The following is a 23,350-nucleotide window of genomic DNA, read 5'->3' as shown; positions in this document are numbered from 1 at the left end:
AAGAGCAATATCTAACTCTCTCTTGAAAATATCCAGTGAATTGGCCTCCACTGGCTTCTGTGGCAGAGAATTTCACAGATGCACAACTCTGGGTGAAAAAGTTTTTTCTCATCTCAGTCCTAAATGGCCTTCGCCTCATTCTTAAACTGTGACCCCCCCTGGTTCTGGCATATTTAGCTTGAGTCATTCATGTGAATAATACAATTTACTCCGTTTTAGACCTTAACCATTAGACTTTAGGCTTTAGAGATAATGCGTGGAAACAGGCCCTTCGACCCACCGACTTCGCACCAACAAGTGAACTCGATGGGCCGAAGGGCCTGTTTCCACGCAGCACACTAACACTATCTTACACATCCGGGACAATTTATAATTTACAGAAGCCAATTACCCAACAAACCTGTACGTCTTTGGAGTGTGAGAGGAAACTGAAGCACCCGGAGGAAACTCACACAGTCACAGGGAGAATGTGGAAAGTCTGTACACACAGCACCCGCAGTCAGGATGGAACCCGGGTCTCTGGCGCTGTAAGGCAGCAACTCTACCGCTGCGCCACTGTGCTGTTTTATATTAGCAATTTGTGAATTCCTAATCACACTGATGGAAGGAAAAACATAAAATAATTATAAGCTTTAAAAATTATCAACGATATATTACCAATCCTTGACACCCACCCCTTCATTATTGCCTTCCATCAACCCTTCCATGTTGTGCTAATCAAAGATGTGTGGGCAGGAATGACTGGAAGGCAAGCTGATCGGGTGGGGTAAGGATGATAAGATTTTCATGGAGGTCATCAGGTCACAAGGTCATAAGGAATAGGAGTAGAATTAGGCCATTTGGCCCATCAAGTCTACTCTGCCATTCAATCATGGCTGATCTATCTCTCCCTCCTAACCCCATTCTCCTGCCTTCTCCCCATACCCTCTGACACCTGTACGAATCAAGAATCTATCTATCTCTGCCTTACAAATATCCACTCATTTCCCCCCACAGCCTCTGTGGCAAAGAATTCCACAGAGTCACCACCCTCTGACTAAAATAAATTCTTCTCATCGCCTTCCGAAAAGAAGGCCCTTTAATTCTTAGGCTATGACCTCTAGTCCTAGACTCTCCCACTGGTGGAAACATCCTCTCCACATCCACTCTATCCAAGCCTTTCACTATTCCATATGGGGTCAAGGAAAGAGCGTTCACATCGCGGCCCTGTTTCCACCACAAGAAGCACAAGATGCCATGGTATGAAGATGCCGAGAAGTGTGTTCAGCTCTGGATGAACAATTACTAATCTTGTGATGTGGACTCGATAAGAAGAGAACCATTCTATATGTTTCAAATGAGGTCCCCTCTTATTTTTCTAACCTCCAGCGAGTACAGGCCCAGTGCCAGTCTATCAGCAAACCACAAAGCACATACAATTTCATTCCGCTGAAAGCCCAATAGGGTCCAGTCCAGAAAGTCACAGAGTGTGTCTTCATGCAGCCTCTAGAAAACAGAATGATCTATGATCTGTAATGAGGGAGCGAATGAAGGAATCAATTTAGATGGGTACACTTTTAAAACAGGAAAGTCATAGCCCACACAACCTGGTGAAAAGCGTGGGAGTTTTTCCAAAGTCTATTAGTTTGCGAAAGAAACTATTCAGAGAGCTTCTGATTCAACTCAAGGGCCCTTTTAGCTCCTTAGAGATAAAAACAATCGGGCTGTAATTATGCCACAATAATGAAACTGCCATAATAAACCTATATCCATTTTATATATAGTATAAGAAAATAACTGCAGATGCTGGTACAAATCGATTTATTCACAAAATGCTGGAGTAACTCAACAGGTCAGGCAGCATCTCGGGAGAGAAGGAATGGGTGACGTTTCGGGTCGAGACCCTTCTTCAGACTGATGTGGGGGGTGGGACAAAGGAAGGATATAGGTGGAGACAGGAAGATAGAGGGAGATCTGGGAAGGAGGAGGGGAAGGGAGGGACAGAGGAGCTATCTGAAGTTGGAGAAGTCGACGTTCATACCACCGGGCTGCAAACTGCCCAGGCGAAATATGAGGTGCTGCTCCTCCAATTTCCGGCGGGCCTCACTATGGCATTGGAGGAGGCCCATGACAGAGAGGTCAGACTGGGAATGGGAGGGGGAGTTAAAGTACTGGGCCACCGGGAGATCAGTTGCGTTAATGCAGACCGAGCGCAGGTGTTCAGCGAAGCGATCGCCGAGCCTGCGCTTGGTTTCGCCGATATAAATAAGTTGACATCTAGAGCAGCGGATGCAATAGATGAGGTTGGAGGAGGTGCAGGTGAACCTCTGTCTCACCTGGAAAGACTGTTTGGGTCCTTTGATGGAGTTGAGGGGGGAGGTAAAGGGACAGGTGTTGCATCTCGTGCGGTTGCAAGGGAAAGTGCCCGGGGTTGGGGTGGTTTGGGTAGGAAGGGACGAGTGGACCAGGGAGTTACGGAGGGAACGGTCTCTGCGGAACGCAGAGAGGGGAGGGGATGGGAAGATATGGCCAGTGGTGGGGTCCCGTTGTAGGTGACGGAAATGTTGGTGGATGATATGTTGGATCCGCTGGCTGGTGGGGTGGAAGGTGAGAACGAGGGGGATCCTGTCCTTGTTGCGAGTGGGGGGAGGGGGAGCAAGAGCGGAGCTGCGGGATGTAGAAGAGACCCTAGTGAGAGCCTCATCTATAATGGAGGAGGGGAAGCCCCGTTTTCTGAAGAACGAGGACATCTCGGAAGCCCTAGTCTGAAACACCTCATCCCGGGCGCAGATGCGGCGTAGACGGAGGAATTGGGAGTAGGGGATAGACTTTTTGCAGGGGACCGGGTGGGAAGAAGTGTAGTCCAGATAGCTGTGCGAGTCGGTGGGCTTGTAGTAAATGTCCGTCACTAGTCTGTCTCCTGTGATGGAGATGGTGAGGTCCAGAAACGGGAGATGTCAGAGATAGTCCAGGTATATTTAAGGGCAGGATGGAAATTGGAGGTGAAGTGTATGAAGTCAGTGAGTTCTGCATGGGTGCAAGAGGTAGCACCAATGCAGTCGTCGATGTAGCGGAGGTAGAGTTCGGGGATGATGCCAGTGTACGTCTGGAACAGGGATTGTTCGACGTACCCGACAAAGAGGCAGGCGTAGCTAGGGCCCATGCGAGTGCGCATAGCTACGCCTCTGGTTTGGAGGAAGTGGGAGGAGTCAAAGGAGAAGTTGTTGAGGGTAAGAACCAGCTCTGCTAGGCGGAGGAGAGTGTTGGTCGATGGGGATTGGCTGGTTCCACGGTCAAGGAAGAAACGGAGGGCTTCGAGACCATTCTTGTGGGGGATGGAGGTGTAGAGTGACTGGACATCCATGGTGAAAATGAGGGAGTGGGGGCCTGGGAACCGGAAGTTATCCAGGAGATAACTCCCCACGTTTCCCCTATCGAGGCTCATCCCATTCTCTAGAATGTTACAGCTGTCTCTGAGTCAGGCCGGCATGGTGGCGCAGTGGTAGAGTTGCTGCCTCACAGCGCCAGAGACCTGGGTTCAATCCTGACTAGAGATGCAGTCTGCACGGAGTTTGTACCTTTTCCCTGTGATCTGCGTGGGTTTTCTCCAGGTGCTCTGGTTTCCTCCCACACTCATGGTTTAGTGATACAGCGCGGAAACAGGCCCTTCAGCTGACGGGGTCCGCTCTGACCAGCAATCCCTGCATATTAACGCTATCCTATACACACTGAGGACAATTTTTACATTTACCAAGCCAATTTACCTACATACCTGTATGTCTTTGGAGAGTGGGAGGAAACCGAAGATCTTGGAGAAAACCCACGCCGTCACAGGGAGAACGTACAAACTCAGTACAGACAGCACCCGTGGTTGGGATCGAACCCAGGTGTCCGGCGCTTCAAGTGCTGTAAGGCAGCAACTCTACCGCTGCGCCACCATACTGCCCTTTAGTGCTCGTGTACGGGATGATCGCTGGTCAGCGCGGACTCAGTGGGCTGAAGTGCCTGTTTCCGCACTGTATCTCTAAACAGAACTAAAACAAAATGTTTTGACATAAGATTCAGCATGATCTTGGTTTCCTTAATACCGTTCATGTAAATAATGGCTTAAAACTATAAAAACTATAGATATCTCAGATTATCGTAAAATTATTACAAATTACAGTTAGTTTGTCGTACATTTTTTGTTTCCACTAGTGGGAGAGTCTAGGACCAGAGGTCACAGCCTCAGAATAAAAGGGTGTACCTTTAGAAAGGAGAGGAATTTCTTTAGCCAGAGGGTGGTGAATCTGTGGAATTCATTGTCACAGACGGCTGTGGAGGCCAAGTGATTTGGGTATTTTTAAAGCGGAGATTGACAGGTTCTTGATTAGAAAGGGTGTCAAAGTTGAAAGGGAGAAAGCAGGAGAATGGGGTAGAGAGGGAAAGATAGATCAGCAATGATTGAACGGCAGAGTAGATTTGATGGGCCGAATGGCTTAATTCTGCTCTGATGACTATGAACTTATGAATTTTATTCAAACAGAACCCCCTCATGGGATTTCTTCATATTTATATAATAGGTACTTCTCCAATTTGATGACTTTTAAAATCTGATGACTTTTTTAACTAGTTGTGTTTTCTCATTTTTAAAAATGTCTTTATTAACTAGACTTGTCCGAATCATTTAATATGTACTCAGTCTTTAAAGGTAGTCAGTCCTGATACCTTGTGCCAATATTAAGAGAAGAAAAAGTAACTGCTGCACAGAAAAACAATACTTTTATTGTGGTTTGGAAAAAGAGAAGAAAACTGTTCTTTTATCACTGCACAAAAAACCTAGTTAAGTTTAAACTCCCTGCAGAAATGAAGGTCATTTTACCATTACAGTTCACAGAACTGTGATTGTCACCGTGTCGTGGTGGAGAAGCTTGTGTGGTCCTGAGATCCTGAGAGCGATACCATCTGGAGCCAAGCTCCTGGTAGGGTCACCTATGGCAGTAAGGTCGAGGGGGAGGTCCCTGACAAAGAGCAATCCAACCAAGACCTCAACTGCGGAACAGGAGGATGATGGCTGACCTTAGTGGAGCGTCACAACGGCTGGGAAGGCGGATGAAGGCTGCAACAGAAAAGGGTCCCCGGTCGTCTTGGATTCCACGCCACTGGATCCTGACCCAGATCTGTCAAGGACCATGTGGTGGCTGTCTCTTCCCACATTAAACAAAGTCACGGACAGGCGTCCTTACAGAATACAGTCATACTCGCTTCGAGTGACCGCCGATGAAGATGATGACAGTTCACAGACACTGAAATTTCTGTAGAATAATGTAGAGGAAATGTGTGGGAAGGAACTGCTGGTGCTGGTTTAAACCGAAGATAGACACAAAAAGCTGGAGTAACTCAGCGGGACAGGCAGCATCTCCAAAAAGTCACCCATTCCTTCTCTCCAGAGATGCTGCCTGCCCCCGCTGAGTTACTCCAGCTTTTTGCGTCTATTTTCTGTAGAATAATCCTGACCTCTCAGCTGAACACCAGGTGACTGGTGCAATTAGTGGAACGGGATAACAGGGAAAGCAATTTCACTTGATGTTCTGGCATGTTCTGGCGTGGAGAGGGACATCGGATCGCAGGTTGAGTGGAATGGAGGCAACGGCTGCAACGGCTGCAACAGGCCTTTGTGGCCATCTGCAGCTGGGACAGTAAAATGGCACCATAATGGCACCTCTTGCATATGGACTCAGTGGGCTATTCTATACATGCTGTACTGAACGGGGTGATTGTGCTTATGTGTGGGGATAGTTTTGCTGGGCTGTAGGCAAAAAATGTATTTCACACTACCTGGTATACGTGACAATAAAGAAATCATTGACCATTGGCATACTTAGAACCCGTAAGGTCATAAGGTTTTAAGTGGTAGGAGTAGAATTAGGCCATTCGGCCCATCAAGTCCACCCCGCCATTCAATCATGGCTGATCTATCTCTCCCTCCTCACCCCATTCTCCTGCCTTCTCTCCATAACTGACACCCGTACTAATCAAAAATATGCCTTAAAAATATCCACTGACTTCGCCTCCACAGCCTTCTGTGGCAAAGAATTCCAGATTCACCACCCTCTGACTAAAGAAATTTCTCCTCATCTCCTTACTAAAAGAACGTGCTTTAATTCTGAGTCTATGACCTCTAGACCTAGACTCTCCCACTAGAAGAAACATTCTCTCCGCATCTACTTTATCCAAGCTTATCACTATTCTGTCAGTTTCAATGAGGTCCCCCCTCATTCTTCTAAACTCCAGCGAGTACAGGCCAAGTGCCGTCAAAGGTAATTAGGAGAAACTGAGAGAAATCTTTCCCCTTGGCACATTATTGATAATTCAATTATATGGTGGCTCAGGTTTAGTATTATTCTGCTACCTTCCAAAAACTAGGAGTATCACTTTAAGACACTGAATAAAACCTATAGAGTTTATAGAGTTCATTCCAAATAACCATTGCTATGGGTCACATGAATCATTCCCATAGGTGACGTTTTGGGAACCTCCTCCAGACCTGTGGAGGGGATGTGAGGGGGGGGGGTAGGGGATGAGGGTTGGGGGAGAGATAGCTGCAAGAGAAGTGGGGCCAGGACAAAGCCAGGCAAGTGATAGGTGGATAGTGGAGAGAGGAGAGGGTTGATAGGCAGATGGTTGGATAAAGGTCGGAGATGCAGAGACTGAGTGTGAGATATAAGGATAAGAGGTCATAAGGTCATGTGATAGGAGTAGAATTTGGCCATTCGGCCCATCAAGTCTACTCCGCCATTCAATCATGGCTGATCTATCCCTCCCTCCTAACCCCATTCTCCAGAGGTCTGAATTGTGAAGCCAGAGGAAGGAATATAGATGGAAGGGGACAGAGGACAGGGGGTGGGGTGGGGGGGAGGGGGCCTAGAAGGAGAGAAATGGGTTTAAGTCCACGTGGGACACACAGAAGGGAGGGAGAGGAGAGGGATGGGGGAAGAGGCTCCAGGTCCTCCAGAGCTGCTGCCTGACCCGCTGAGTTACTCCAGCACATTTGGTCTTTTTTTAGTAAACCAGCATCTGATGTTCCTCATGTCTATATTGTGTAAATCTGGCTGAAAATACCAAATCAGCATTAAGTTTCAAATCTTGCTTTGTTGGATGTACAGTTAAGCTTGCAGACATTTTCAAAATGCTTGTTTAAAGAGAACCAAGGTTATTTATAGCAAATCCTGTAGATGTATTTTGCTGACACACATGCTGGGCATTGCTTATATGTATGATGAACTGCTGCTTCAATACATGTTTAGATAGCGTTAATTTTTAAGTACAGATCGCTGGAAATCAATTAAATTTTACTGATGTTATCTGGATCACTTCCATTATCAGAAATTCTTCCTTCGGAATGATAAATTAATATTAGTACGTATTCAGAGTTCTATTTTCTTGTACAGAAAGCAAAACTGCTTTTCACCTAGGAAAGATAGAATCTGATCATTAGCTTCAATTTAAACTCACAATAAAATACTTGGTGGGGGGGGGAGAAAGACTATTGCACTCTCACAGTTATGAGACCATGATTCATTCATGATGAATAATTAAGCAATCTTCATGCCAGCGATGTTTCTTAACAAAGACGAAATTATCTATTAATTAAATTATTAAATGGTGGTGTAAATATAGTTTTTTTGAATGTCTGAGGGTAAATGCTGATGTGGTCATAGTTTCGGAAAGCGGAGATTAAATAAATTAAATTGATGTAATATCAACCTTGCACAACGGTTTTAAAAAAAACCTTTGCTGTGGCCAGTGATTTCCAAGGTAATACTCAAAGCTGGAAGATAAACATTACACACAGCCTTCCTTTCAATCAGTCGATAATCTTCTTTTGAAAAATTCATTTATCCTTTGCAAAACCTATTAAAAAAAAGCAATTTCTGGTATCAGTAGTTTCCCTGGATGATGCGTTTGACACTGTGACCCTGCTTCACCAAAATGATGATCCCACAACTTTTCCTGGTCTCCATGTTGGCTGATACAGTTAACTGTTCGCTGGCCCCAGCTAGCTCCCCTTTGAAATAGTCCATCATTATTCTTCCCTTCAGGATATCCGCACTTCAATCTATCGTCCTTGCAAGCAAGTATCCAGAGTGCAATCTTCACTTCCTCTTCAAAGTCCGTGACTATATTTGTTTTCCTTCAGAATTCAAAGCCTTCTTTTTTCCAGTCTAGATTCTGTCCACTACCACCGTACCGAAGTGGCTCAGAACAAAGCGATAAGCACATAAGGGAGAAAAGTGGAAAGATATATGGACCTTTATGGACACCCAGGCCATGAATACATCACAAATCCCATCTATTAGCGATAACACTGCTCTGTGTACCACATCCCCAATACTCATCTAACAATAAATTTCAGTCACCATCTCTACTAATTTAGAAAATATGTCTCATTTAGAAAATAACTAGCCACTGAGCTGCTATAGCTATCCTGGGTGGACAATGACAAGATCAGTCTGAAGAAGGATCTCGACCCGAAATGTCACCTATTCCCAGAGGTGCTGTAAGACCCGCTGAGTTACTCCAGCATTTTGTGTCTATCTAGATGTCTAAAAATGTTCATTTCTCTGAGTGAAGACGTTTCTTCTCGTTTCAGTCTGATTTCTAGTTTGGGATTGTGATTCCTCGTTGCAGACACAGGGGAGAGGGAAACATTAATTTGGCATTTACTTGTCAAGCAGCATTAAAATGTAGTACTTTTCATCACATTTACCACTCACGGTGGCGCGGCGGTAGAGTTGCTGCCATAGAGCGCCAGAGACCAGGGTTCGATCCCGACTACGGGTGCTGTCTGCACAGAGTTTGTACATTCTCCCCGTGACTGCGTGGGTTTTCTCTGGGAGCTCAGGTTTCCTCCCGCACTCCAAAGACGTACATGGTTGCAGATTAATTGGCTTCGGTAAAGATTGTAAATTGTCCCTAGTGTGTAAGATAGTGCAAGTGTACGGGGTGATCGCTGGTCGGCACGTACTCAGCAGACCGAAGGGCCTGTTTACTTGCTGAATCTCTACAGTCTAAAGTCTGAAGTCACTCTTCTCAACTCAAGACAGGGCAGGCCAGTCCATTTAACTTCCCCTCAAAGGACAAACCTATCATTCCAGTCATAAGGTCATAAGGAATAGGAGGAGAATTAGGCCATTCGGCCCATCAAGTCTACTCTGCCATTCAATCATGGCTGATCTATCTCTCCCTCCTAACCCCATTCTCTTGCCTTCTCTCCATAACCTCTGACACCTGTACGAATCAAGAATCTATCTATTTCTGCCTTAAAAATATCCACTGACGGCATCCACAGCCTTCTGTGGCAAAGAATTCCACAGATTCACCACCCTCTCACTAAAGAAATTTCTCCTCATCTCCTTCCTAAAAGAACGTTCTTTAATTCTTAGGCTTTGACCTCTAGTCCTAGACTCTCCCACTAGTGGAACCATCCTCTCCGCATCCACTCTATCCAAGCCTTTCACTAATCTGTATGTTTCTATTTGGTCCCACCTCATTCTTCTAAACTCCAGCAAGTAATCAATCTGGAGAAAGTTCACAGTACCTTCTGCCTCTTACATGTGTCTCATAGAACATAGAACACGGAGCATGGAACAGCACCGAACAACGGATCATTGCGTCATTGCCAATGAAGATGGTCATAGAGATTTCACTTTGTTCCCACCGTCTCCTCACGCACCTCTCCTGCTACCCAAAGCCAACTTGTTTTCCCTCTTTCATAGTTCTGTTGAAGGCTCCTGGTCCTGAAATGAGAACTGTTTCTCTGTCCAAAGATATTGCTTGACCTGCAGGATGTTTCCAGAATTGTCATTAAGATTTAGTTATTTACAAACAGAAGCCAGAAGGTGAGAACTCCTTGTTGCTTCATTGAAGTCAATGATATCAATAATATCGTGCGCCTGGTAACTTGAACTAAAAATAGAATTTGTAGGTCACATGTTTCTCCAGGTGGATACCTATGCATGACATCTTTTAACGTGGAGAGACCGCGGCATGAAATGGAAATATCAACTTTATCTGTCTCATGCATTATCCTGCACTTGATCTACTAAGATGTACCACCAGATACTATCAATTCATTCAGCAAGTCAACTGCCAGAATTGTTGTTCTTATTCTCGCTAAAAAAAAATTTTTTAATATGAGCCCATTTAATTCCAAAATTGAGAATAAAAAGTGGATTTCGTAACTCATGGGAACTAAAGGACTTGCAGCACCACCTAATGGATCTGTCATGTGCAAACAATCGTGCTGTAAAGATAAGCTTAAAGTGCAGGAGTAACACAGCATATCATGCAGCATTCCCTGGAGATAAAGGATGGATGACGTTTCGGGTCGGGACCCTTCTTCAGACTGAAAGTAGAGGGTAGTGGAGGGGAGGTGGGGGAATGGAGGTAGGAAAAGGCCAGAATAAAGCAGGGCGAGCAATAGATGACCACGGAAGGGTGGAGCCCATGTTGGCCCATTGTTGGCTGGAGAATAGGTGATAATGAATGGAGACAGGGATGTGAACAGCGGAACTAGTTCGATGGCTAGGGTGGAGGAGGGGGGAGGGGGGGGAGGAGAGAGGGTTACTTGAAACCAGAGAATTCAAACATTCATATCTCTGGGTGGTAAGATGCCCAAGCGAAATATGAGGTGCTGTTCCTGAATGCTGAAGTAAATATAGGTGGTGTGCTGCATAAATGGAAAGCATGGCTACTTTTGTTCATGTCTACATAAAGAACATTTCCGCTAAAAATATCATGGCTGCACACATGGTAATGATATTGCACATTTAAAAAAATATTATTCACTTATATGGTGAAAAATGCAAGAATGCAACCCCAAGAATGCATTTTTAGGAAAGTTGGCAAGATTCGTTTTCTTTTTCTCTTAAGACTGAAGTTGCCATCCGTCCGTCTGTGAGAGATGATGGTGCGGATTTGATGTCCTGTTTCAAGAAGGGTGATGTATCTTCATCACAGGTTGCAATTCCTGCTGTGTGTGATTAGGCCTATCTTTGAAGGTATCACTAAATGCTGGAGTAACTCAGCGGGTCAGGGAGCATCTCTGGAGAGAAGTAATGGGTGACGTTTTGGGTCGAGACCCTTCTTCAGACTGGCCTATCCTTGACATGCCCACAAATATTTTCATTAGTACTTTAGAGATACAGCGGGGAAACAGGAACTTTGGCCCACCGAGGCCGCGCGCCGACAAGCGTGATATCACCCCATACACGAGCACTATCCTACACACACTCGGGACAATTTACAATTTTACCGAAGCCATGTAACCTACAAACCTGGACGTCTTTGGAGTGTGGGAGGAAACCGGAGCTCCCGGAGAAAACCCACGTGGTCATGGGGAGAACGTACAGACTCCATACCGACAGCACCGTAGTCAGGATGGAACCTGGGTCCCTGACGCTGTGAGGCAGCAGTTCCACCGCTGCGTCACTGAGCTTCCGTTCCCGCTAGGCTATTATTAATTTGAGACTAACAAGCTATCATCAAACTGTACCTGTTACTTTTAATCCGCGGATTTAGAATTCATTACAGAATAGTTTGATCAGCTGTACAAGAGCAGCTGTGTACCTCTGGGGAAAAGCTGAATAAAATGGAACTGGGAAATGCACCATTTGCAACAGTTTTGACAATAGACAATAGACAATAGGTGCAGGAGGAGGCCATTCGGCCCTTCGAGCCAGCACCACCATTCAATGTGATCATGGCTGATCATTCTCAATCAGTATCGCGTTCCTGCCTTCTCCCCATACCCCCTGACTCCGCTATCCTTAAGAGCTCTATCTAGCTCTCTCTTGAATGCATTCAGAGACTTGGCCTCCACTGCCTTCCGAGGCAGTGAATTCCACAGATTTACAACTCTGACTGAAAAGGTTTTTCCTCATCTCCGTTCTAAATGGCCTACCCCTTATTCTTAAACTGTGGCCCCTGGTTCTGGACTCCCCCAACATAGGGAACATGTTTCCTGCCTCTAACGTGTCCAACCCCTTAATAATCTTATATGTTTCGATAAGATCCCCCCTCATCCTTCTAAATTCCAGTGTATACAAGCCTAGCCGCTCCAGTCTTTCAACATACGACAGTCCCGCCATTCCGGGAATTAACCTAGTAAACCTACGCTGCACGCCCTCAAAAGCAAGAATATTTTCCTCAAATTTGGAGATCAAAACTGCACACAGTACTCCAGGCGCGGTCTCACTAGGGCCCTGTACAACTGCAGAAGGACCTCTTTGCTCCTATATTCAACAAGTATACTCAACAAGTTTTGGCTACAAGATGATTAAAAACATTGAAAAGAAGGATACGTATCATGGCCAAATTTATCCACCATCTTGTGTTATGCAGCAAACCACTAAAAGAAAATGATTACGGGACATTACAAAACTTGTTCCTGTTAAATCCCATTATTAGTGCAGAGGTAGAGTTGCTGCCTTACAGTGCCAGAGACCTGGGTTCAATCCTGGTCACGGGAGAAGCTGTGCACACTGGCACAAGTGAGAATCAGTTTTTGTTTAGAGATGCAGTGTGGAAACATGCCCTTGAGCCCACCAAGTCCACGCCGACCAGCGATCCCCGCACACTAACGTTATCCTGCACACTCGGGACAATTTACATTTATACTAAGCCAGTGAACCGACAAACGTAAGGTAGACACAAAATGCTTGAGTAACTCAGCGGGTCAGGCAGCATCTCAGGAGAGAAGGAATGGGTGACGTTTCGGGTCGAGACCCTTCTTCAGATCCTTCTCAGTCTGAAGAAGGGTCTCGACCCGAAACGTCACCCATTCCTTCTCTCCTGAGATACTGCCTGACCCGCTGAGTTACTCCAGCATTTTGTGTCTACCTTTGATTTAAAACAGCATCTGCAGTTTTTCTTTTCCAAAGAACCTTCAAACCTATATGTTTTTGGAGTGTGAGAGGAAACTGGAGATCCCGGAGAAAACCCACGCAGGTCACAGGGAGAATGTACAAACTACATACAGACGTACCCATATTCAGGTTCAAACTCGGGTCTCTGGCGCTGCAAGGCAGCAACTCTACCACTGCACCACTGTGCAGCCCTGAATGAACTACTGGAGAACGCAGATGGTACATAAACAAATCTCTTCAGTCTCACGACAAGGCTCAAGGAAGCTTTGAATTGTATATTAGTGAAAGGGTTTGTCCATTGAATAATCCACTGAAATCTAAACTTCAAATGGAAGATTATTGCTCTGTTCAGCAACAACAAGTTAGATATGCTAAGCGATTTTTAACACAAATCTGAAATTCACTGTATGATTTTAAATAATACATGAATAGCATTACAGCATTGCAAAATGTAATTTTAAATTCCAGATACTAATTTGAAAATGACTGGTGGATCTAAAGCTGAGCACAGGTTTCAGAAAAGTAATCTGCATTAATTGGCAGTTTAAAAAAAAATCATGGCTAACTAGTAAATCTGATCACTTATCTATGTTCTCCATGGATGCTGACTGACCCTTTTAAGTTGCTCCAGCATTTTAGTTTAGTTTAGAGATACAGTGCAGAAACAGGCCCTTCGGCCCACCGAGTCCACACTGACCAACGATCCCCATATTTTCCTACACACACCAGGAACAATTTACAATTATACCAAGCCCTACAAACCTCTACGTCTTTGGAGTGTGGGAGGAAACCAGAGCTCCCGGGCAAAACCCATGCAGTTCATGGGGAGAAAGTAAACTTCGTACACACAGCTCCCGTCGTCAGGATTGAACCTGGGTCTCTTGCGCTGTAAGGCAGCATCTCCACTGCTGCTCCACCTGTGCCACCCTGCAAACCTTTTGTATCTTTCCTTGGGTTGATCAGCAATTCCCCTGAAATTCCTTGTTTCCACTTTATGACATCTCACCTTATACGAATATGGGGGAGATAGTCCTATGAAGTTAGAATTGTTAACAATTCTGCAGCAAAGTAAAAATTGTGACTAGGGACTTTAAGCTGGAAAAAAAAAAGAACAACTTCAATTGTGGGGGCGGGGGAGTGCAGTTACTTTTCCAAAAGGGATAAAGGTCTTTTTAGATTTTATATTAAAACTTACTAAATCTTCTTTGTGAAACAATTATTATGTACAGCCCTGGGAACCCACTCTGCAAGTTGCTACAGAATGTTTTAATCAGTTTGATGTGACTCAACAACTATTTAATTGGCTGTCTGAAATACAGGTCTTGTTGGACTAGTTCTCATTTCCTCTCAATCAGAGGAGAACAAGCTGCTCATTGTCCCTCTTGGCCCCAATGGAAAGTTTAGGGCACATTATTATTTGAGTAGCTTTCAAGCATCCATTCACCCTGAGAAACACCATGAACTAAGAGGCTCAGGAGGCTGCAGATGCTGGGATCGCGAGCAAACAACATAATGCCGGAGGAAGGCACAAAAGGCTGGAGTAACTCAGCGGGTCAGGCAGCATCTCGGGAGAGAAGGAATGGGTGACGTTTCGGGTCGAGACCCTTCTTCAGACTGATGTCCGGGGAGGGGGCGGGACAAAGATTGGATGTAGTCGGAGACAGGAAGACTAGTGGGAGAACTGGGAAGGGGAAGGGGATAGAGAGGGGAAGCAGGGACTACCTGAAGTTAGAGAAGTCAACGTTCATACCGTTGGGGTGTAAGCTGCCCAAGCGAAATATGAGGTGTTGTTCCTCCAATTTGCGCTGGGCCTCACTCTGACAATGGAGGTGGCCCGGGACAGAAAGGCCAGATTGAGAATGGGAGGGAGAGTTGAAGTGCTGAGCCACTGGGAGATCGGGTTGGTTGAGTCGGACTGAGCGGAGGTGCTCAGCGAAACGATCGCCAAGCCTGCGCTTGGTCTCGCCGATGTTGAGAAATTGACATCTGGAACAGCGGATACAATAGATGAGATCGGAGGAGGTGCAGGTGAACCTCTGCGTCTCCTGGAAAGACTGTTTGGGTCCTTGGATGGAGTCGAGGGGGGAGGTAAAGGGATAGGTGCTGCATCTACTACGGTTGCAAGGGGAAAGTACCTGGGGACGGAGTCTGAAGAAGGGTCTCGACCCGAAACGTCACACATTCCTTCCCTCCTGAGATGCTGCCTGACCCGCTGAGTTACTCCAGCATTTTGTGTCTACCTTCGATTTAAACCAGCATCTGCTGGGTTTTTTTCCTACACATCCTTTAAAATCTCCCTCTGTCAATTTTTAAATGTCAACGTTTCACGGGATATTTCCTCATCCAGTCTCAACATAATACCCATTTAAAATATATTGTGGTTTAGAGATAATTAACAATAACTATAAAGGTGCCCAATGGATTCCTTTGTCAACTAACTTGGGCAATGGCAATGGATTTGAAAATCTATTGGGTGGGTCCGTTTCCTCCGCGTTATTCAGCTGAATCTTCCACTTCAATGCATTCATGAGTTAACACAGACAAATGGATGTTTTGCACTTCCATCCAAACAACAGTTAAAACTGTAGCGTACTAGCATTCATGGATCGAAGAGCAAGCACAGGGTATGACAATCCCTATGCAGTCCCCTTAGTAAATGTCTCCAATTAAATGGTATTACATCAGCCCGATGAGAAGGTGGAAAAAAAGAACTGCAGATGCTGGTTTACAAAGAAAAAAGACAAAGTTCTGGAGTATTTCAGCGGGTCAGGCAGCATCTTTGGAGAAAAGGAATAGGTGATGTTTCGGGTCGGAACCCTTCTTGAGAAGGAACTGCAGGTGCTGGTTTACATTGTTTAGTGCAGGAAGGAACCCATTCCTTCTCTCCAGAGATGCTGCCTGGTGCGCCAAGTTACTCCAGCATTTTGTGTCTGTCTTTGGTGTAAACCAGCGTCCACAGTTCCTTCTTACAGTTACAGTTCGTTCCCCTGTCTGATAAAGTGGGTCCCTCAAACCTCCTGACCCAAGAGAGAAGTGGAATACAAAATATCTCAGTTCACCCTCCAAGGTTAGGCACTGAATCTTTCTTCCAACCCCATGCCAAGATATCTTTCTGGAGCATGGAGACAGCCAGCCTCAGTCGGGAGTAACCAAGACACTATTCTGCTCTGTTGATCACTGCTGTAGCAGAATAGAAGGGTCTCGACCCGAAACATCACCTATTCCTTTTCGCCAGAGATGCTGCCTGACCCGCTGAGTTACTCCAGCATTTTTGTGTCTACAAGATAAGACTTGCTGGAGCACTTTGTAATGCACCTGCTCCAGATAGTAAGATGAAATTAATGATTGCTAAGCTTTCCAGTAGAGTCATAGTCTTATAGTCATGGAGTGATGCAGCGTAGAAACAGGCCCTTCAGCCCAACTTACCCACACCGGCCAACATGTCCCAACTACACTAGTGCCACCTGCCCGCATTTGATCCATATCCCTCCAAATCTGTCCTATCCATGTACCTGTATAACTGTTTCTTAAATGTTGGGATAGTCCCAGCCTCAACTACCTCCTCTGGAAGCTTGTTCCATACACCCACCACCCTTTGTGTGAAAAAGTTACCCGTCAGATTCTGAGTAAAGTGACATAACGATCCTTATTTCGTTTCTGAGAGGGTTGTAAACTAACTTCATTTGTGGTCAGTTTTTTTCTTTGCAGCGCTGCCTAAATAAAGACATAATTCCAGTGTCCAAGCACCTCAACCGTGGTTAATGATGATGCATATATCTGCCTGAGCTCCCGCTGATTCTTCTCCAGCAGCCCCAGAGATTTATCTAGCTTCAGATATTTTACTACCTTCATGTAGTTTACTCTGGAAGCAACTCAGAGATTACTGCCCTTGAGGTCCGTAAAACATTTTTTTAACCATTTGCCTAACTCCCTATAATTCACTCTGCAGGAACTCGACTATTTTTCCATCTATGTCTTTTTTGCCAACGTGCACAATGACCTCTGGCTGCCTCCCCCTTGTGAATGTTCAGCAGCTACCCTACGGCACCCTGGTCCTTGGCACCAGGGAGCAAACCACCCTCCTGGAGACCCTTCTGTCCCAAGGAGGCTCTCAACCCAAAACGTCACCCATCCCTTCTCTCCAGAGATGCTGCCTGAGCCGCTGAGTTACTCCAGCATTTTATGCCTATCTTCGGTGTAAACCAGCATCTGCAGTTCCTTCCTACACATTCTGGAGACCAGCGTGCTGCCACAGGGCGGCACGGTGGCGCAGCGGTAGAGTTGCTGCCTTACAGCGCCAGAGACCCGGGTTCGATCCCGACCGCGGGTGCTGTCTGTATGCAGTTTGCACGTTCTCCCTGTGACCGCGTGGGTTTCCCCCGGGCGCTCAGGTTTCCTCCCACACTCCAAAGACATGCAGATTTGTAGGTTAATTGGCTTCTGTAAGTTGTCCCTGGAGTGTAGGATAGAACTAGTGCATGGGGTAATCGCTGGTTGGCGCGGACCTGGTGAGCCGAAGGACTTGTTTCCGTGCTGCATCTCTAAAAGTAAAATTAAAATCTTGCCCCTAACTATCATTGTAGCCATGTCTGGCTTCACCCTTCCCCTGCTGTGCCTGAGAACCAGTCTATGCACGACTCCCCAGGCTGCAGAGGCTGCTTTCACCTGAACAGTCATCGCCCCGCAAAAGTAACTAAAATTGTATCGTTGTTTTAAAGGGGAATAGGCACAGGGGATTCCTGCACTCCCTGCCTAGTCATCCAGCCACTTCCTCACTGCTCCTCAGGTGTTGACCACCTGAGTAACACCCCTGTCTATGATAGACAATAGACAATAGACAATAGGTGCAGGAGGAAGCCATTCGGCCCTTCGAGCCAGCACCGCCATTCAATGTGATCATGGCTGATCATTCTCAATCAGTACCCCGTTCCTGCCTTCTCCCCATACCCCCTGACTCCGCTATCCTTAAGAGCTCTATCCAGCTCTCTCTTGAATGCATTCAGAGAATTGGCCTCCACTGCCTTCTGAGGCAGAGAATTCCACAGATTCACATCTCTCTGACTGAAAAAGTTTTTCCTCATCTCAGTTCCAAATGGCCTACCCCTTATTCTTAAACTGTGGCCCCTTGTTCTGGACTCCCCCAACATTCGGAACATGTTTCCTGCCTCTAACGTGTCCAACCCCTTAATAATCTTATACGTTTCGATAAGATCTCCCCTCATCCTTCTAAATTCATAAGATCTCCTCTCATCCTCGCCTGTCCCAGGTGAACCTCAGAGCTTTGAGTCCTAGCTCCTGTTCCTTTCCGTGGTCAGTCAGGAGGTGCAACTGGACACACTTCCCACAGGCAAAGTCACCAAGGACACTGGGAGATTCCAACATCTCCCACATCCTGCAAGAGGAACATTCCACAGTCCTAATAGCCATCCCGACTACACTAAGATGACATTTTAAAAGACCATACCTTATCTCAGTCTGAGGATGGGTCCTGACCCAAAATGTCACCAATTCCTTCTGTCTCCAGAGATGCTGCCTGTCCCGCTGAGTTACTCCAGCATTTTTTTTTAAATCTTTGGTATAAACCGGCTTTGGCAGTTCCTTCCTACTCATTTTGTCTGCTCCACCTCTCAGTCTGAGCAAGGGTCTCGACCCGAAATGTCACCCATTCCTTCTATCCAGAGATGCTGCCCGTCCCGCTGAGTTACTCCAGCATTTTGTGTCTATCTGCATCTGCAGTACCTTACCTTACCTTAACTTTACCCTCTGCTTAACCTCCTTGCCAAATCCTCTCGTACCCAAGCCTTAACACTTACTCTCAATTGCAACCATGACTGCACCAAATAGGCCCCACAATGGGGACTAGGCAGGGGGGAGGGGGAAGAACAATGGACAATGGGGACCTGGCGTGGGGGGACCGCTGTAGGGGGTTGGGGAGCGGGGGGGGGGGGCGGGGGGAGAGAACAGTAGAGGAGACGGCGTGTACTTTGTAACTTTGTCAGCGCCAAAGGTGGCCCGTTATCTGTCGACATTGGGAGTGCAAGCAAAGAATTTCGCTGTGCCTTGTCACATGTGACAATAAAATAGTCCATCCCATTCCACTCTGCTAGTGCCTGCCCTTCCTTTTACACGCCACTAGGACCATTCAATCCTAAATACTAACAATGACTTTTCAAAAATCCCGCACTCGACCACCTTTCCTGGATAGAGTGGATGTGGAGAGGATGTTTTCACTCGTGGGGAGAGTCTAGGACCAGAGGTCGTAGCCTCAGATTTAAAGGACGTTCCTTTAGGCGGGTGATGAGGAGGAACTTCCTTTAGTCAGAGGGTGGGGAATCTGCGGAATTCATTGCTGTGGGGGCCAAGTCAGTGGATATTTTAAAGAGATAGATAGACTTTTGATTTGTCCGGGTGTCAGGAGTTATGGGGAGAAGGTAGGAGAATGGGGTTAGGAGGGAGCGATAGATCAGCCACGATTGAATGGCGGAGTGGACTCAATGGGTCAAATGGCCTAATTCTGTTCCTCTCACCTATGACCTTAAGAAACCTTCAGCTTTGTGGACTCTGAAATAGGATATTAGGATGCTAATATTTAGAGCTTCTCTTCAATGTACTGTTATTGTCAAAAAAAATCCCTTTAAATCTTTCCAATCCATGTACGTCCCAGTGCCTTTTAAATGTTGTCTCAATTACCTCCTCTGACAGTTTGTTCCACATACCCACCAGTCTTTGGGTGAAAATCTCAGCGTCCCTCAGTTTCCTATTAAATCTTGCCTCTCTCTCGCTAAACCTATGTTCTCTGACCCTATCCATTCCCCTCATTATTTTATGTACCTTTAAAGACCAATATCTTCATAGATGCGGCACGGCATAGGGCGGCACGGTGGCGCAGCGGTAGAGTTGCTGCCTTACAGTGAATGCAGCGCCGGAGACTCAGGTTCGATCCTGACTACGGGTGCTGTCTGTACGGAGTTTGTACGTTCTTCCCGTGACCTGCGTGGGTTTTCTCCGAGATCTTCGGTTTCCTCCCACACTCCAAAGACGTACAGGTATGTAGGTTAATTGGCCGGGCAAATGTAAAAATTGTCCCTAGTGTGTGTAGGATAGTGTTAGTGTGCGGGGATCGCTGGTCGGCGTGGACCCGGTGGGCCGAAGGGCCTGTTTCTGCGCTGTGCATTTATGGACATTATGGACATTATGGACATCAATGTGCATTTATGGACATTTTTTTAATATTTTAATCTTTATTGTCCCTTAATTGCTCCGTGAGGTAAAGAAAACTAATCACACTCACGTCCCTCATGATTCTGATCACAAATATTGTGATTTTAAAATCTGGTATTGTTTAGCAAGGGGGTGATTAAGAATTTGAACTGACAGTGCCTTAAATAGCAGATTTGCTTTAGGCATGGTTTTATAAACAAATTTGCATGCATGCCACATTAATTTTACTAATTATTTCAAAAAAACCTTTTCAAAAAGGTTTAGTTTTAATAGGCAACAGCTGCACGATATGTCTGATGAATTAAAAAAGATTTATAAGGCCACAAGAGATAAGAGAAAAATTAGGCCATTCAGCCCATCGAGTCTACCATGTCATTCTATCATGGCTGATCTATCTTCCCCTGTTGACTCCATTCCCTGCCTTCTCCCTGGAACCTTTGACGTCCTCCTTAATCAAGAGCCTATCAATCTCTATCTTTAAAATATCCACTGTATTGGCCTCCACGATCATCTGTGCCAATATATTCCACCCTCTGGATGAAGACATTCCTCCTCATCTCCATTTTGAAGGTACGTCCTTTTATTCTGAGACCGTGCCCTCTGGTCATAGATTTTCCCTCTACTGGAAGCATCCGTCCCATGTCCACTCTATCCAACCCTATTCTATTTGAAATTTCAAGCCCGCACCCACTATGTTTTTTGTTGGCTCTACTGAAGTGACTGTAGTACTAATTTACTATGCTATTGGCACCTAGCAAGGCTACACACTGCAATCTGGACACCAGTCAGTCAGCATTGTTTAAAATCAGTTCCACAGTTACTGCTGTTCTACTTAGGATGATATAAAGCTGTATCAACTGTACAATACACGGCAGCCACAATGGGAAATTGAATTATTCTTTGCTTTTTCTGATTTCCTCGATACCTCAAGTTCCATTACCGTTATTCACATACTGTACACAGTGCACAGACAAAGAGCCCAGTGATTTATACGTCAGAAAGGCTTTAAACCCATGGATGTGCAGGTGCGACATAATGCCAAGAATATAATCACAAATGCATGAGCCAACAATCTGGTATTATCCGTGACTCATTTATCCTTGCTAATGCATAACTAAGCTGGAGATTTATGCAAGAAAATTTGCCTGCTGGATGCGTGCCAAATAAAGCATTAACCTGCAGATATCAATGTTTTTTTCATTGTGTTTAATGCCAGGCTCTCTTCAGAAGGGGACGGAACCCACAATCTAAAGCACTGTACATGACTCCAATACCAAATCTGCAGGGTACAGGCGATAAAATTGTAAATGTACCACTGCAATGTGTGTCCACCTAGAATTTTAACTGCTCTGCCGTAGATTCTTCTCAAGCATTTTTTAAAGTAGCAAGTGCTATGTAATGAAACATTTTCACCACCAAGCTAATGGCATAAAATTGATCACATTTATTTTCAATACGTTAAGCCATCTAGTACAGAAATAGGTATAAATGAACAATTGAATTTGCAATGTGTCCGTCCTTGGTACAAGCTCTCCATTACCTAGAAATAGTGCGTCATCTATTATATTACTAAAACTCTCATCTTGTGTATTTTGTCAGTTTGTTTGTTCGTACCCGAAACACAGCCAAAACGGTACACGAGAGCGCAACAATTTTAGGCCCACCCTACTCACCATTCGCCTGCGGTCTCGATTGATCAAGTTTTCTTACATTTTAAAAGCAATTAACTTAAACTTTAATTAATGCGCACACCCCCCCCCCCCCCCCCCACTGGGAGGACCGGCGCCCGTCCCAGCGTGCCCCGAGCCAGACCTTCCTCCCGTGGTGCAGCGCGGCGGCAGAGGGTCAAATAAGATGACCGTCGCCTTCGAGCTGCCGCTGCAGGAGAGTTTTGCACCCAACGGGTCCACGGTCCGCTCTGGCCACCGCGATGGCTGCCCGGGGTCGGGGTGAGTGGGTCTCTCTCCCCTTTCCTCTCCCCCCTCGCTTGCCCACGGCCCCAGAGGAGACTCCCCAGGTCATCAGTTGGAGAAAGGTTGCCGGGCCCACAGGAGAGGTTTGGACCCAACGGGTTTACGCCCATCTAATAATACATAAAAGTGGCTAATACCAACACACCAGAAACGTTCATGTTTCCCATGGCAACTTACAGAAGGTCACTCCTCAGAAGGTCCTGCCTTTAGTTCCCGGGGGACAAGAAACTGCAGGTGCTGGGATCCTGTGCAAAACACAAAGTGCTGGAGGAACTTTGCGAGTATTAATGAAGTATTAATGAAACACTCCCCACCACCCTCCGCTCACTCTCCACTCCCCTCCCACCCCCTCTCCTCCCCCCCCTCATTCCCCCTCCACTAAAAATCAGTTATCCAGTTCCACAGTACGCAATGATGTATCCCTCTTGGGATCACACTGCCCCTTGCCAACAATTGTCCTATCACACCTATCCGTTTCCTCCAGAGATCCAGCCTGACCCACTGAGTTACTCCAGCATTTTGTGTCTATCTACAGAATATTAAAACTGTATTGTGAGTTGGCACTAAGTGATAATCTGTTTTGAAACACTCTCTGTTCACCTTTGCAATATGTGTTTGGTTGTATCCTGCTCGGGAAGGATAAAATGATCATTTCTTTCTTGACAGGAGTGAGGGATTATAAGTGAAATGAATATTGGCAAGCTCTCCAGAGCTCCCAGGAGGCACAGGTCTGAAATACAAAACCAGCCTCATATTTGTTGCTAATTTGCCCATCATGTCATAGTCAACACAAGGACAGGGTACAAATAGTAAGTCTCCTCTAAACTTGCGACTGAAGCAAATTATCAGTAGAAAATTAAAGTGCAGCGCAATGGGAGGTTCGATTTTGAAGTGTTTCATAGATCAAATTTAAGAGCTCGATCCCACCAGTCCAAGAAACTTTCTTTGCTTCCTACATTTATCTGCACTCCAGTCATCATTTTAGCCCTATCGATAGATTCTTCTCAATGCTATTATCTCTGCCATAACAAATTCAGGTCGAACCTTGTAATAATACCTTGTCAAAATCCAAATAAACCATAAGCGTTATATTCCCTTTATCTATCCTCTCTACAGATTCAATGAATTATATGAAGTGTTATTGACATTCCGAATGGCCTTGAACCCCTGCTTCTTCGGGTGTTTTACAATCTTGTTCTGAAATATTAAAGACCTCAGCAATCTACCAACAACTGGGTTGAGAACAAGTGCTGAAGAAGGAAGTAGAGG

Source organism: Rhinoraja longicauda, chromosome 13, assembly GCF_053455715.1.
Source record: "Rhinoraja longicauda isolate Sanriku21f chromosome 13, sRhiLon1.1, whole genome shotgun sequence".
In the NCBI taxonomy this organism is placed as follows: Eukaryota; Metazoa; Chordata; class Chondrichthyes; order Rajiformes; family Arhynchobatidae; genus Rhinoraja; species Rhinoraja longicauda.
Note: the sequence above shows the minus strand (reverse complement) of the source record.